Source organism: Megascapheus bottae, chromosome 4 (genome assembly GCF_031878675.1).
Source record: "Megascapheus bottae isolate mThoBot1 chromosome 4, mThoBot2.hap1, whole genome shotgun sequence".
Lineage (NCBI taxonomy): Eukaryota > Metazoa > Chordata > Mammalia > Rodentia > Geomyidae > Megascapheus > Megascapheus bottae.
Window position 1 is genome coordinate 27,416,579 of NC_143512.1, and position 17,614 is coordinate 27,434,192.

Here is a 17,614-nt window from a genome sequence, read left to right on the forward strand (position 1 = left end):
TAGCAGAATTCTCTCTAAACTATTAAGAAGCAGTTTATACTCGAAGATGAAGACATGTTTGCTGTGTGTGCACAGCTGGGACATTTCTATTCAAGCCCACACAATGATGAAAAACCTAGAGAAGATTTGAGATTCATTTAGTAAATTCACTCACCAAATACTATATGGGCACTTGGTTTCAAAAGATATATATATCCTATATCAACATATAATTTCAACAAAAAAGAATGCGTTAGCCATATTTCAATTAAATATATCTAGATAGATATAATACCAGATCATAATAAAAACCGGCTACCAACTCTTTAAAAAAGAATGTAAATCTTTAAAAAAAAAAAAAAAGAATGAAGAAACACCTTAAAATCTTCAAACAAAAGGACTTCCCAGAGCATTTAAAAGATAGTATCGATATATTTATATCAATATGCTTTGAAAACAAACAAAAAAGTGACACACAGAACTATCTACAGTGAAAATTTTTTTACAGTGAAAATTGATTGGCTCAAATAACCAGTACACTCAGTCTCTTCCCAACACCCCACATACCCAGAGCACAAATGAGTGAAGGGATAAAAGTTCTGAGTGTTATAGGACACTCTTTTCCTCCTCCCTCTGCCCTGACACCAAGAAATCTTACAGCCTGGAATTTTTGTAAACAGAAGACACTTGCTCTCTAGTCTTGGGAAGGTAAACCCTAAGCCTGGTGGAGGAGAAAGCTACTCCCAATTCCCCAAACCGGATGGTCAGGACCAGTGTGAACCATGGAATCCAGCGATGCCAAATTAAGCCTGGGCTGTCATCCTGTGGCCATATCAAATCAAAACACAGAGCCATACGGGCCCACTTCCCTGGCAATGTTTGGATGAGAGTGGGAGCTGTAGTCCCATCGTCCTTCAGGTGGCTGCCACTTCCTTAGAGCCTCCAGGAGAAACTTCCCTGCATTGAGCCTTGTGATTGGCTTGCTGAAATGGACTTTGTTTACCCTTGCCCATGAATAAAGAACCTATGGAGAAGTAAATCTCACTGACCAAAGCTTCCCCGAGTGATTTTTCTCCCACACCCCTCATGGAAAGCCCTACAAAGCATAAAATCGATCTTCTGCCCTTTCAACCTGTCTTTTGCCCTGCATGGATATTGCCCAATGTGAAGCACTACAGGGGCTCCTATCACAAAACAAACAAGGTCTGTGTGGCTGGAAAAAGAAAACTGCTCGCTAAAAGCTTTTAAATGCTGTTATATTTTTAAAACCACTTACTGAAGAGGTGAGTTATTTTTCTACTCCTCCTTCCCCCGAAGCATGTAACCATTATGGTTACCTGGAAACCTGTCCAGGAAGCATGTGGCAAATAGCAAACATGCAATAGAAACATCCGGATATGTCATCTAATAAGAGATGATTTCAGCAAGGTCATGCTTGTGCGGAATATGAAACTTAATTAGTTTGTATGTCCTGGCTATTGGGAGGTGGTGGTGGTGGGTGATGACCTAGGCTCCAGATGAATGGGCTGTTCTTATTTCTTCCCTTCACTTGTGGGGTGGGGGGCATTTGGTTGGCACAACGTAGAAATGAGACTTCTGAGATTGGGTGCTATCTCGGCAGATCACCTGTGGGAAAGAACAAGCAGAAGAAAAACGTCAAACACCATTTAAGGCATTTCTACTGTGAAGGAAATTCTGATCAGCTAGAGATATTCTGCGCCCAGGGAACAGCCTAAGAAAATTTGTTTTTAAAGTTTGGCAAGTAAAATAACGCACCGTGAAGGACGAGAATTGGGGCAAGAAGACTTCCACAGTGATGATGACTTTGAATAAGACATGGAGACAGTGAAATCAACAAAACAGAAAGGCAGAAATGGGCGTGGTGCATTAGCCACTCTTGGGGCAGAGGACATGAGATGAGAAAGCTGGAAGATAGGTTGGTAGAAAGAAAAAACTTTATTATTTGTGTGTGTTCATGCATGTGTGTGTGTGTGTGCATGCGCACGCACATATGCTTGTACTGGTTCTTGAACTACTCTGGTGGCACTCTAACATTTGAGTCACACCTGCCTTTCTGGCTTCTTGTTGATTAACAGGAGATAAATGTCTCTCAATTTTGTCTACCCAGATTTGTCCAGCTTTGAATCTTGACTCTCAAATCACAGCCTCCAGAGTGGCTTGGATTATAGGCATAAGCCACCAGTGCCTGGCTTTCTTTCTCTTTCTTTCTCTCTTTTCTTTCTTTCATTCTAGAGAGCTAAAGGGGAGAACACTGTTCTGTATCTTGATAACGTCAGGTCCAACCAGCCTTCTGAACAAAGTCTTCATTTCACGAAAGCCATTTCCTTGTTTCCACAGAGCTTATTCTTAATGTATATTTCATTTCCAACCCACACCCTTTCGATGTCAGCTTGTGATGGCATTTGTAATTGCAGGGCAGCCTCAAACTTGTGACTCAGCTATTTCAGGGTAAAGCCTTTGCCACAGACTGACTCAAGTTTTGGGAAATCCAGCCAGCATGAACACAGCCACGGGGAACAAAAGGCCACTAAAAAATGAGGTCTAGGAATGTTAGCCACACCCTGTCCGCTTTTGCTGTAGCCCCAAATAGATTTTTTTTTCCCCAATTCAGCAAGAAGATGAGTTTGACAAGTCAAACTCTGTTCATTCTGAAAGTTAAGCTATCGGCAACTTATTCTGAAGAATCAGCAGAAAGCCACAGGCCAGGCTGAGGGACAATTCCTGGGTTTTCCACGCTTCTTTCCATTCAGCAGTTATCAGTTCAATCATGGGTACCAGCCATGAGTCAATGAAACATGGTTGCAAATACTTGAGCAACTCTGCAGACTTAGACACTGAAGGTACAGACAGGAGATCTCCTTTATGCGGACAGCCCTCAGGAAGGGAGGAGGAGTTTGTGAAGGATTCAAACCAGGGCTGCCATCCTGAGAATAGGGGGAAATGTCCTAACCAGCCTCTCATCTGTGGGCCTCATGAGCACAGGGGTGTTCGGTGATAGGGGTCAGGGGAAGGGGATACTCACCTATGAGCTGGGGGGTATGACCAGAGACTTGTTGGCAGGAACTGCTTGACTGATCTCAGTTATTCTAGAATGAGACTGAGGCATTTTCCAGATTTGTACCTAGTCTTCTGCAGTCACCTCTCCCCACCCCTACAAAAAATGGTTGAGAGGCAGAAGATTAAAGTATGATTGGGAGTAGAAAGATTGAATCACACTTCTGATATACATGAGCTCAGGAAATTCACTGAAACCCTCTAGGAATCTGTTTGCCTAACTCACTCCAATCTGCCTTATCTACTGTACAAAAGTCAGGCATTAAAAAATGGTCAGTGAAAGCTGTGTGCTCACACTTGTAATCCTAGCTACTCAGGAGACTAAGATCTGAGGATCCTACTTCAAGGCCAGCCCAATTGGAAAAGTCCAGAAAACTCTTATCTCCAATCAACCACCAAAAAGCTAAAGGCTAAGGGTATCCAGGCCCTAAGTTCAAGCCTCAGGACTGGCACACATAGAGAAAAAGTGGCAGATAAAAGCAGGGTGTACACTTATCGAGTATTTCCTTAAGGCTAGGAGCATGGCTCAAATGGCATAGTGTCTGCTACCAAGAGTAAAGCCCCAAGTTGAAACTCTGATATCATCAAAAGAAAAAGAAGTATTTTCTTCATATAGAATAATAAAGCCACTAAAATTAAAAAGAAAAAAAAGCAGGTTTACCTTGAAGGTTCTGTATATTGGCAAGTTTTCTTTGGTAGCCTTATTGTTCTCTGTCACCCTGATGTATTTAAATCAGCCATAACTTAGCAAAGCTCTAGTTTGCACTTATTTCTTCTCACATAAAACACACCCCACAGAACACAAACTTTTATTTTCTTCAACCCCAATGTGTTTCTCTAAGTGTAAACAGAATAAAACCTTACATCACAAGCCAAAACTTTCTCCTAACACTGCACACATGGAACACAGAACACGTTTTAAAAGCACCATATTTCCTGTAGTTGGACAGAGGGTGAATCTGCTGGACTTTGTTGGGAAAAGGAGTTGACTTTGCTGTTATTCTTTACGTGTTTGCTTGTTTGCTTTCTCAGCTGCCATGTCTATCTGCTTGTCGGAAGGGTTTTCAGGTGCATCCTCGCCCTTCCCCTTAGATCTCACCCAATTCCATCAGAGCACAGGAGATGTGGGCCTAGAGAGCTAGGGAAGAAGAGATGCTGAAGTGTCCCCAGAGACATCCTAAGTGACAGCTTAAGTACACAAAAAGAACAAAACAAAACCAAACAACACAAATACACTTAAATCCCCCCCCCAAAAAAAAAATCCAACCTGGCTAGAGATTTCGATAGGGGAACTGAGGAACAATGAAATTTGGGAATTTATTAAAAATCAGCAGAAAAATAATTTCCTAGTAAGTCAGTTAGGCACAACTAGAAATGGGGTTTGGGGAAAGTCCTTGGGAATAATACTTCCCTGACAGTGTGGGTAGAGGAACTGGAGGAGCCTAAGACCCAGGCCCTGGAGAGGGATGTGGGAGGGAGCTAGATACCTTCTCCCGGCCAAGGCCAGCTGCTGATGGGCTTTGGGACTGGCTGCTGTCCTGAGCCCATCCTCCAACAGCTTAATCCCCCTCCCCTCCCAAGTTAATTCTCTTCAGGTCCTTCTCCCTGGCTTCTTTGGGTTCGCGTCCAGTCCTCACTGTCTTCACGACCAATCCCCCCTGCAGGGCTTCCTGACAAAAAAAAACAAAGCAAAAGATTTTGCAAGCTTCCCCTGAATTTCCTCACAGTGGACGAAGTTTCGAGCTCACATTGCTGCTCCTTCTCCATCGTTTTCATGTCTGTGGTTTCAGCCTGACAGACAACGAACATTCCCCAAACAAGACAACATTCGATGGGAAGTTCCAGACGGACACAACTGGTCCAGTTTCCAGGGGATCGCGTCTGCGCTGCTGCCCCGCTCCCTGCGCGCTCCTCCGCCCGGCCCCCGGGTCTCCCAGCAGCAGTCTGGGTTCGCAGAGTCCCACTGCCATGGCAATGTGTTGTGCTGGTATCCCAGTCACCCTTATCTTGTGTGTGTGTGTGTGTGTGTGGAGGGGGGGACATTGTTAAATAATCATCAGATATTAACCGGATTCATTATGTATTATCTACCTATTATCTAGCTTGTGATCTAATTATTAGATATTGTTGGAGAATAATGCCCCTCCCCCGCAAGTGCCAGAGCAATGTAGATACGCCAGTGAAACTCCAAACCTCTCCCTGAAGTGACAAGGTGAAAAGTCACCAGTTTCTGAGAAGAAGAAGGAGGAGGAGGAGGAGAAGGAGGAGGAGGAGGAGGGAGGGGGAGGGGGAGGAGGAAGAGGAGGAGGAGAAGGAGAGGAAGAGGAAGAGGAAGAGGAAGAAGAAGAAGAAGAAGAAGAAGGAGAAGAAGAAGAGGAAGAGGAGGAGGAGGAGGAGGAGGAGGGGGGGAGGAGGAGGAGGAGGAAGAAGAAGAAAAGGAAGGAGAGGAGGAGGAGGAGGAGGAGGAGGAAGAAAAAGAAGAAGAAGAAGAAGAAGAAGAAGAAGAAGAAGAAGAAGAAGAAGAAGAGGAGGAGGAGGAGGAGGAGGAGGAGGAGGAGGAAGAGGGAGGAGAAGGAGAAGAGAAGGAGGAGAAGGAGAAGGAGAAGAAGGAGAAGGAGAAGAAGAAGGAGGAGAAGGAGGAGAAGAAGAAGAAGGAGAAGAAGAAGAAGAAGAAGAAGAAGAAGAAGAAGAAGAAGAAGAAGAAGAAGAAGAAGAAGAAGAAGAAGAAGAAGAAGAAGAAGAAGAGAGGAGGGGAGAGGGAAGAAGAGGAAGAGGAGGAGAAGGAGGAGGAGGAGAAGGAGGAGAAGGAGAAGAAGAAGGAGGAGGAGGGGGAGGAGGAGGAGGGGGGAGGGGGAGGGGGAGGAGGAGGAGGAGGAGGAGGAGGAAGGACGCCCCTATCCGTTCAATTGCGAAGAAGAAAGTCACGCGGGCAGCCCTGGTGTTCCCGAGGGCACAGACAGGCTCGTGAGAAGACAAAGCTGGCGGTGGGCGCGGGGTTAAGAGCTATCCGAGGCTCCCTGCCCCTCCAGGAGGGGCGAGGAGGGCCGGGCGCGCGCGGGGCCGCTGCGCGCGGGGCTCCCCACCGCCCCACCTCCCCAGCCAGCCCGGAGAAGGAGAACCAGACTGCGGACATGGCTGACAGCCCCGGGCACGGGAACTGCGGGTGCCTGGCCTCCCAGGCGGGGAGGCGCACGGTGTGACTCAGGCAGGAACCCTTTCCGCCCGTCCGCGCAGGCGGCTCCGGCCAGGCCGGGCGGTGACGCCAGATCCCCGCGGCTCGGGACCGAGGCCCGCGGGTCAGCGTTTGCGCACGCACGCTCGCACGCCGGCGGCCCGCGCCGGCTCACGTCCCTCCGCGCTGGGGGACTCCGGCCTGCGGCGGGGACCGCGCGGGGCGCAGCGCCTCCTGCTGGAAGCCGTGCGTACTTCAGCAGCCCGGGGTGGCTCCTGGACGGGCAAAGAGCAAAGACTCCACAGAAACGTGTGCCTTTCGCCCCAGTGGGTCCACAGCAGGCCTCCAGGCTGCACGTACCCCCGTGGAGCGGCGGGTATGCATGCATGAGAAAGTATATAAACGGTGTATGCGTGTGTGTGCACACGAGGGCGTGTGCGTGAATGGACGTGATACCACCCATGACTGATCATGCTGGAATGCGACGGCTGACATCTTTTCCTTAAAACCATCTCGTGTCATCTCCCACGATTCCACACAAACAAATAAAACCGTCTGAACCAAATAAATACTGGCTCTACTAGTAGAATTACTCATAAGCTAGCTATGTTTGAGAAGCCGTTGACTAGTACTCTTTCCTTCTTTCCAAACACTTAGCCCATGTGGGAACAAAGATTGCCACAGTCCCTGCCAGGCAGCCTGGCCTGCAGCATGGAGGAAATGATGAAATACCATCCGGTTCTCTATAGGAAAAGTTTCAACTCGAAGGACTGCTGAGAGACTGGCTTAGTGGTGAGCATCTCAGAAAACTCAGATGAACAGCATTCTTAGGCTTTTGCAAGATCCTCTAAGCAATTTAGAGATGTTTCACATGTCGTAATCATGAGGCAATTCTTTCTGAGGTTTCTCACCTAAACCTAGAGGCCTGGGACAAACCTGAAGGTTTTTAGTGTCCTGTTGTTTGGCAATGTGGAAGCGTCTGCTAACACATTTTTCCCTGTTTGGTGTGTGTGTGTGTGTCTGAGAGAGAGAGAGAGAGAGAGAGAGAGAGAGAGAGAGAGAGAGAGAGAGAGAGAGAGAGAGAGAGAGAGAGAGAGAGAGAGAGCACGCACTGGAACTTAAACTTGGGTGTGGGCTCTGTCCCTTAGCTTTTTTATTCAGGGTAGGTACTGTACCATTTGAGTCACAGCTCCAATTCCAGTTTTCTGGGGTTAATTGGAAGTAAGAGTTAGATTTGTCTGCCTGGACTGGTCTTGAACTGCAATCCTCAGACTTCAGCCTCCTGAGTAGCTAGGATTACAGTTGCCAAGCACGCCAACAGTTCTAAGCCATTCAACTGATTCCTCTATTATCCTGATTGCTGAATAATAAAACACTACAGTAGACTCGGAAGTGTAGCCTAGCGGTAGAGTGCTCTGTGTTCAATTCTTCAGTACCACATACACAGAAAAAGCCGGAAGTGGTGCTGAGGCTCAAGTGGTAGAGCTCTAGCCTTGAGAAAGTCCAAGGATAGTGCTCAGGCCCTGAGTTCAAGCCCCAGGGCTGGCAAAAAAAAAAAAAATACAGTAGCTTGAATGTTTACTTATGCGAGACAGTAGGCTGAATGCCTAGTTTTTATTTTTCCATGTTCTATAAGATGTGTGTTCTATAAGATGTCTCCAATAACCACATAGGGAAACTGAGTCCAATGCAGGATATACAGCAAAGAAGGAGCAAAGGAAGCATGCATGTCCAGGTCTCCATGACCCAAAGACTACACTCCTATTGTTTTCTTTGCTGTTCCCTGGCTGTTTGCACCCTGTCAAGAGCCTGAATTACAGCCTGTTTTACTATTTACTTGCGGGCCAAACTGAGTCATCACCACTTGATTATCTCCCCCCTTGTTCACTTTGAGCCCCTGAATGTGAAAGCTGGGCTCCAGGGGAGAGCTCTCCTTCACTTTGTTTTGAAACAGTTGGAACAAATAGTTCTGTGTCAGAGGTCAGGGGACAGGCCACACTGCAGGGCAAAACCAAACAAGGTTTCTCACAGGACCTCTCCAGGGCGCTGGGCTGCTGGGCTGTCTCTGGCACACCCAAACCAAAATGGAACAGACTGAAAGGGGCGGCCTCGTGCGTGTTCAGGTGCTAAGAAGGGATGAAGACTTGTCTGCCAGTCTTGCCACCTGCCCACTCTGGAACCCTGCAGCCGAACTCTCGAAAGTCCTGACTTTCCACAACACTGCACAAGAATGATGCTCACAGCCCTGTATCTTGGGGTCGCAGGAAAGTCCAGCCATGGCTGGGGTTTGACAAATACTCCGGAATGTGCAAGCATTAAATAGAAAGAAAGAAAGAAAGAAAGAAAACTACCAAGTACAAGTACTGTTCGCTGTGGTGCGCATGTACAGGAGAGGTGACAAAGGTACATCGTACACTTGTGTGGTCCCTGGAGAAAATCTTGTGGACAGAGAGTTACCTGCTGGATAGTCAAGAGTGACATGTTTTATCAACCTCTTCTTCCACAGCTCCCATTCCAGGCCTCATTTCCTCACAGAGCCAGCCAGTCCTAAGAGAAAAAAGAAAAAGGAAAACAAAACTCAGAGGCCGGTGTGGGTCTCGATAGAGGAGAGAGTGAAGGGAGAGAGGCCTTCAGCCCCTTCGTGGAGAAACGGGGAGGCCAGGACTCAAGCCTCCCAGCCCCCCAGGCCCTCCCCTGGGAGTGCAGCAGCAGCCACACAGACAGTGGAACCTGGCACTGGAGAGGCAACATGGGCCTCCAGCTTCCAACAAAAGCCTTTTTGTCGGGGAGCTGCTGGGGGGACGCCACACGGCACTGTTTCTTTCCAACTTAGCTTTTCCCTTGAATGCACTCTAGATCCTGGAAGACTGTTTCTGTGAACCAATTTTCAGGTCTCCTACATAAGTGAAAACAGCCATGTCCAAGGTGAAGAGAACGGTCCATACAGAACAGCATAGCCTGTGACATTGATGGGATTTAGAAACATACAGGGAGAAGAGCATGTTGGGATCTCATTTGAAGAGAACTTGAGAGATTAGAGATCTGCTGTGGAAAGCTCTAACAATGTGTATTGGACCCAGGGCTGAAATAGTAGCTTTGGATCTCTTTTTTCCCCCCAGTCCTGGGGTTTGAACCCTGGACCTGGGCACTGGCCCTGAACTTCTTTTGCTCAAGGCTAGTACTCTACCACTTGATCCATAGCACCACTTCCAGTGTTTTCTGTTTGTGTGGTACTGAGGAATCAAACCCAGGACTTCATGCATGCTAAGCACGCTCTCTACCAGTAAGCCACACTCCCGGCCCTAGCCACACTCCCGGCCGTAGCTTTTGAGCTTATGGGTGGCAAAACCCATTAGCTGCCAGCCACCAGCAACTCACATATGTAATCCTAGCTACTCTGGAGGCTGAGATCTGAGGATCAAAGTTCAACACCAGCTCAGGCAGGAAAGACTGTGAGACTGATCTCCACCTAAACACACACACACACACACACACACACACACACACACACACACACACACACACACACAAGACCTGGAGCTGTGGCTCAAGTAGTTAGAGTACTAACCCTGAGGGGGATTGAATTCAAGCCCCAGGATGGGCTCAAACAAACAAACAGGAAAACAACAATAACAAAAATAGCCACCAGGCTCGGTGACTCACACCTGTAATCCTAGCTACTCTGGGGGCTTAGATCTGAGAATCAAGGTTCAAAGCCAGCCTGGGGCACAAAAGGACCTAAGACTCTTATCTCCAATTAACTTCTAGAAAACGGGAAGTGGGACTTGGCTCAAGGGTAGGGTGGTAACCTTGAGTTGAAGAGCTCAGGGACAACACCTAGGCTGAGTTCAAGCCCCATGACCCCCCTCCCCCCCCAAAAATAGAGCTTTCCAACCCATAGAATAAACCTTAATGTATTGTGTAAACTTCCATTAACAATAGTGCGCCAAAGTTGGTTTCTTACCACACTATTATCTAGTCAATTTCACTGTAAACCAGAAACCAACCTGAAATATGACTATTGATCTGTTTACTAAAAAACAATAACCAGACAGAAGTGGTGAACATTACTATTTTTATGGCGAAGTTTTGACTTTTGTTTCTTTTCCAGTTTATTCAAGCATGAGTGTGCCGCACAAAATCCAGGTCTGCCAAGAAGCAAGTGAGCAAGAGAGTATAACTCAGAGCCCTTACCCCCAGGAAAAATCCCGATATTATATTTTAAATATTATAATCCTCTGTAGCATTTTCTTTGGGAAAAATAATCCTGTTCCTTAAACACATATGTATAAATTACTTATACATGTACAACCACAAGTGAGGTCAGCAGACTGGCAGCCACACCAAGGGAGAGGCTGGAGAGGCATAGACCTGCATCCCAGGCTCCTCGAGAGGACAAGAAGATGAGTGCTTCTCTGGCTCCTATCAGAAATATCTCCCTACCTTCAACTATGGAGAGGAGGATGCTGTGGGGGAGGGACCAGTGAATGGCTGATCACAGGCACACACACAAGCGTGTCTGTGTGTGTCTGTGTGTGTCTTTGCAAGTGCGCGTGCACGCATGTGTATGAGAAAGGAAGGGAAGAAATAAGGAGGGAGGGAGGAGGGAGATTTTGTGAAAGAATTTTTTTCCTAGATGGGAAATGTACAAGAATCCACAAACTCTATTCCCTGGGCTAAGTAGAAGAAAGTGCTACATGTTTCCACCAGTGAAACCAAGTAAGGGAAAGAAGAAAAGAAATTATGTGCTCAATTAAAGCTCAATCAGCTACTAAGATAAGGAGAACGTGTATGTACTATGAGGAATGCCTGCTCACTCTGCTGATTTGTACTAATTCCCTTCCCCTCCATAGCACGTGGGTGGAATTTCTCTGTTATCTCTGGGCCAAATCCAAAACTAGTCTACTACTGAAATCGAAGCAATGACCTTTTCCACAATACTAACTTTGACAAGCCTATTGGATTCTAATCCCCCACTTTCTCCTTCATTGTATAGTTTATATGTGAGGTCATTTCCGCTAAAGTATTTCACTACGGGTTTTGGTGGCAAGCTCTCTGGGAGGGAAAAGCCTCACATTTAAACGTGGTTGGAATATAACCCTGCAAACCAAAGTGGGCCGTCCTCCTGCCACTTGCTAATGACACCTGCTGTGGGGAAGGCCTCTGCTGCTGGAGTCTTGTTCCTTTACAAGATGATTGCTTTTTTCTCTGTGACACTTTCGGACATTTTGTTTGTGAGACTACTATTTTTCCTGCGTGGTATCTGAGTGTGAGTTTCCCTGTCGGTGGAATATGCTACAGACTTAACAGAATTTTCGAAGTCTCTCAATTCTGGGAAAATAACCACCGCTGCTTTCTTAAAATATTTCCAGTGCTCAGATTTTTGTTATTTTTCTGGGACTCCTATTATCTAGAGGTTGTCACCTTTTCTTTTAACTTCCATACACTTTAATATAAGTGTGTATGTGTGTGTAGTTATATATACAAATACGAATATACATATGTAGTTATATATACATATATAGTGTTTGGGGGGGCTAGTCTTGGGGCTTGAACTCAGGACCTGAGCACTGTCCTTGGGCTTTCTCAAGGCTAGAGCTCTACCACTTGAGCCACAACACCATTTCTGGCTTTGTCTACATTTGTGGTACCAAGGAATCGAACCTGGATCTTCATGAATGCTAAGCAAGCACTCTACCACCAGGCCAAACTCCCAGCTCCAGTCATCAGGTTTTTAAGGTCTCTGACTGAGCTTGAACTTGGACCTGAATGTGTAAGCTTCTTTTACACTGAACAGGTTCAAAATCTTCCCTTCCTGAGCACAATAGTATTAGTTATAAATCTGGGCTAGAGTCTATTCCTACTTTCACTCACAAACATTCTTACAGATATAATTAAATATTTCCATGCCATATGGATCTTCCAGAGTAACTGGACATAATAATAGCTGCCAAATACCAATGCCTAATAAGGGCAATGTTGTACTCAAAATGACTTAAATATACTTACTAAACTATTTAGGCCTCTTGGCTAATTAAGGCCATCAGAGCTAATAAGAAAAAGTCGATGGTAGATTAAAAATTTTTGACAGCTGAGTCTACAGTGTATTGACTAGCCAAAGGCCACAGGCTAGTGATGAAATTCATTGAGTTAAGTAATAGTTCACTGAAAAGGAAACATCAGAGTAACTGAACTGCTAGCCAGGGAGTTTCTCATAATTACTAAGAATCGAAATCCAATTCTCTGGACAGGAACTGATAGTTCTGCAGGCCTTAACATAGTTGGGTAATGCCAACCCTGGTGCTTGCTGTTTAGAAAGGACATTTACTTAGTACCAAAGTTGGCCAACTCACAGACACTCCAAGTGTATGGTCCTATATCAGCATCTGGTAGAGAGTGCCAGCCTTGAGAAACACAGTAATTAGCTATGCCCTCTCCTTAGCAAATGCCACTGTAAATGGAAAGATTGTCTTTCCATTTCTCACAGCACTTTTAAAGAGGTATCATTGTGATCATTCCCATTTCACAGACTGATGCCCAAGGTCAAGTCCAAATTCAAATTTAGGGGGCCAGGACCCCCACTATAAAGTCCTTATCTAGCAAATACAGATCTAAAACCAATCATTGATAAAGATGGCTTGTTCACAGCACTTTATTTTTTTTAAATTATATTTACTTTTAAATTTTACCTAATTTGAATGAACACATTAATCCAAGGAGTACTATTACTATTTCAATGCTTGAACTCGAAGTCTAACTTTAACCTTCAATCATGTCATAAATATTGGTTATTTTATAAATGAAATAAAAATGATATATTTGCTTTTGTTGAAATAAGGACCAAGTCTGACTCTCAATATCATTTGTATTGAAACAAAAGTGCCCTGACTAAGTGTGTAGGTTTCCTCTTTGTCATGACTTGTTCTCGTTCTCCATTCATCCTAGGTTTACCTTGGGCATTGCTTTAAACCTTTCCTAATTAGAATATAAACACTATCTGCTGTCATATTAGTTGTACTTACTTGATCATTTACTTCTCTCCTTGTATCTGTGGTCAGTTTAGAGTTTACCACCTGCTGCCCCTCAAAAGTAAAACATCTCAGTCAGGCCCTGATGGCCTATGCCTATAATCCTAGATACTCAAAGAGGCTGAGATCTGAGAATCATGGTTCAAAGCTTATCCAGGTGGGATATACTGTAATTCTTGTCTCCAGCTAACCACAGAATGGCTAGACGTGGAATTGTTGGCTCATTGTTAGAGTCAGCCTTAAGAAAAAAATGCTCAAGGACAATGCCAAAGCCCTGAGTTCAAATCCCAGGACTGAAATACATATATAATGTAAAACATCGCCTAGATTTTGAGAGGAACAATGACATTCTATACAATCAGTGACCATTCTCTTTCATATGTATGGAAAATTTAATTCTCAGAATTAGATAATGTCTGAAAAAACCTAATGTCTAAGATAGTCAATTGAGCTGGAAAAATGTAGTGTTTTTAGCTCCAAAGGAACAGTACCAAAAGCAATGCAGTGTGATTTTCCAGGTGACTGATGCAAATTGAATCAAAGACAATTCCAAGAGAAGTCTTTACATTGACCTTATTGATGATAATACCACTAGAATAAATACACTTCCTCCCAAGATTCTTTTTAATAGTAGTGGTTCATGTATAGGTTTTATGCCTGGTGAGAAATTCAATACCACTACAGAATCAGCTGTACCTCATATATGCATTGAATTTAAATGTACAGGCAATTCCATGTCTTCCCTTGATGTCAGCTCTATGAGTGAAAAAATGATGGTTTTTGCAAGGAGAAAGAAGAAGTAAGACATTTGGAAGTCTAGATGTAATAAGTCAAAAAGTGAATCATATCTTGGAGAACTCATTTAATGTTGGCTACGGTACTGATATGCCTTCTGAAACATTAGTAAAATTTTCATCAAAATTGCACCTACTTTATTTTTTCCCTCTAAAGCATATTTAGGTGGAACTGTTTTTGTTGATGGGAAGCCATTCACCATTTATGCCGCTGTGGAATGGAACACATTTGTCCATTGCATACACTCTTCTGCATGGCCACTAGATGGTGTTGTTACTCTGTCTCTTCCCAAGCTGCAAGCGCCTGCTCCTTACATAATGTCCTAAGTCAGGTCCACTAAAGCCAGGCTCTGATAGTTCACATCCTGTGCGTGTGAAGCGTGTTTCTCACCCCCTAAAGTTGACACAGGGCCCTATGTGAGGATGCTCGTGGAAAGGAACTCCAGTTGAAGGGCAAGCGCCATGGAGATCAGGAAATTACTAAGGCAGGTGGGGTATTCACAACAGACCGTGGTGGCTTGTGCCCATTATCATCAGCAGTAACTAATACTGGCTCGAGACACCAAATGATGAGGCCCTGACTCACATCCTGCAGGCATCCTCCAAGATGCTCCACTTCCAGCTGCTGTGGAATATGTATACTAAGGAAAGACTGTTGGTAAGGATCAAGTGTGGGGCGTCTATGTTAGCACTGGCCCTGATCCCCCTTCATTAGCCCCTATCCCAGTTTTTCTGAGTAATTTATTGGAGGTAAGAGTCTCACAGACTTTTCTGTCTGAGCTGACTTGGAAGCTTGAGCCTCAGATCTCAGCCTCCTGAGTAGCTAGGATGACAGGTGTGAGCCACCAGCACTTAGCACCCACCCAGCAGGTTGTCAGCTCAGCATTTCCTGGTCCAAGAAATAGAGACAAAGCACTTCGTGTAAATAAGGCTTACACACCTAAATCAGGGAGTGTAGTGTACACACAACATCATTTGCTTCCTTAGTACTGGGAATTGGAACTTATCAGAAGTTATGTTCCAGTGAACAAGTCATAAAAGATGCAATTGAAGCCAGGGGCCAAGAGTTGGAGAAGCTTGGTTCCCTCTTTCCTTCCCCGCCATCTCCCAAGGAAAGAAAGAAAAAATGTACTGCTGGGTGCTAGGGGCTCACACTTGTAGGCCTAGCTATTCAGGAAGGTGAGATCTGAGGATTATGGTTGGAAGCCAGGCCAGACAGGAAAGTCCATGAGACTCTCATCTCCAACTAAGATCAAAAGTCTGCAAGTGTGGCTCAATTGGTAAAGCACTAGTCTTGAGCAAAAAGGCTAAGGGAAAGCACCCAAGCCCTGAGTTAAAGCCCCAGAACTGGCACAGGAAAAAGAAGGAAAGAAGGAAGGAAGGAAAGAAGGAAGGAAGGAAGGAAGGAAGGAAGGAAGGAAGAGAGCAGTTCTGCTGCAGGAAGAAAGGACATAGGGTTAGAAGCCCCTTTCCCTCCTGTATTTGCTCCTTGCTAGACTGCTGGGCTAAGACACACCTGATAGTCGGGACTCTAATGTGACTAAATAATCAAAACTATTATCCAGGCCAGCCTGCCATTCAATTATGTGCTCACTGAACGAATTACTTGTTGACAAATGGATTGGGTGGCTGGTGAATGGACTTCCAAGATTCACTATTTTAAGAATCATCTCGAGGCCAAACCCCAGTGCCATATTCTGAACGATGGCCTGTTGTCTGGTGTAATTCTCTTTCCTTGCCCAAACCCTGGAGTACTATCCCTTCTTTCTCTTTCTACATGGTTTCCTGGGAGTTTTCTCTTCTAAGTTTGGCTAAGCCTAATACATGCCTTGCCAGCTACCTCTGATACTCTTTTATTTAGTTTTGTATGTCTATGTGACTGTACTGGGACTTGAACTCACCCTCCCTTAGCTTTTTTACTCAAGATTGGCACTCTACTATTTGAGCCACACTTCTAATTCTGGTTTGGTTTTTTTTTTTTTGTGCTAGTTTAACTGAAAATAAAGCATCATCTTACAGACTTTTCTCCCTGGGCTCACTTCAAATCACAATCCATGAATCTCAGCCTCCTGAGTAGTTAGGATGACAGGTGAAAAGCCAAGGTGCCTGGCTTTACCCTCATACTCTTAAAAATAATAAAACAACCTCCAAGATATAGAAACAAAAGCCATACAATGAGTGATTGTTGTCCTTAATGTACTATGTTATCTCTCATCTCTTTTGCTGTCCCTTGGTTATCTCATATTGTTACAGTATCTCGCCTGGTTATCTGATATATTGTATATATGCTTATTTGGTTATTTGAAATCAGATAGGGAAGGGGGAAAACATGATGAGGGATGGAGGTGGGGGAGGGTAATGGGGACCAAGACATGAGAAAGGGTATCAATGTATGTGAAGTAATTCACCTTCTATCTGGTGAATAAAATACAACCCTTCTATTAATTACAATAAAAAATATATGGAAAAAATAATAAAACAGGAGTTTTTCTACATCAGGGCTGGTGATTCACTTAGGTCTAGGATATGTCTCAAAGTTCAGTAACTTTGCTATCTTGTTTTAGTATTTTTGTTCCACTTTTGTTTATGATTTGATTCTTAGCAGTACTAGGATTTGAGTCAGGACCTCTTATTTGCTAGATAAGCACTATCCACTGACCCATGCCTCCAGCACTTTTTTTGCACTGGGTATTTTGTAAGATAGGACCTTGCTTCCTTCACAAGTGCGTACCTGGATTGGGATTCTCGTATTTTTTCATTCCTATTATATTTGGGATGATATACACATACCAATACATCTAACTTTTTCCTTTCACATAGAGTCTAACACACTTTTCTGCCAGGTTGGCTTGTAACTGTGAACCTCCTGATCTCATGCAGCTAAGATGGAAGTTGCACAGAACCATACCCAACTAAGAGTTGATAAAGCACCTTGTGAACTGTTTGCTGAAACTCTAGTTTTAAACCACAGCCCTCTCAACCTCAGCCTCTTATAGACATGAGCCACTGACACTTGTATCCTTCATGTGTTCTTGCAGTAAGTATTACTATAACTGTAATCTACTATATGTTCCCAATTTCTGGCCTTCACAGCATTCTTGCTCCCTCTTCTGTGGCTGAAATGGAATTCACAGAATCTCTCTCGCTCTTACAGATTGGCAGTACCAGCTGCCATTAGTGAGCCAGGCACTTAAAGCCAGGCACTTAGAGCCAGGCACTGTGGGAAATACTAGTGCATTATCTCTTAGAATCCTCGCCCCTTCTTTGAGGCGGGTTCTATCACCATCATTAAAGAGGTTAGATAGCTTACCTGAAATCACACAGCCAGACTGGCAGTCAAAAGCCTGGGAGTCCTGCCTGATGCTCGGTCTGTTTCCTGCATGTTCTGCCCACACTGTTCTGTGGGCTCTGTAGCAGGAACCCTTGTCTGGAATTAGATTATGAAGGTACAGAATGACAAGGACAAATAGGGTGCCCTGTAACAGCACGTGGGAGCCCCCAGAGACTCAGGACATCATGTTGCTAAAGACCATGAGGTTGAGTGATTTCATCATTAGTGCCTGACA

The 17,614-nt window shown here is 44.8% G+C and overlaps 1 long non-coding RNA gene across 1 annotated transcript; it reads right to left on the reverse strand.

The window, feature by feature from the left end:
* Nucleotides 1–3,024: 3,024 nt before the first annotated feature.
* Nucleotides 3,025–17,447, reverse strand: LOC150064194 (uncharacterized). Its single transcript, XR_016535133.1, has 3 exons — nt 17,359–17,447; nt 8,684–8,773; nt 3,025–3,151 (listed from the first exon to the last, which is right to left on the reverse strand). It is a non-coding gene; the product is annotated as an uncharacterized LOC150064194 (long non-coding RNA).
* Nucleotides 17,448–17,614: the final 167 nt, after the last annotated feature.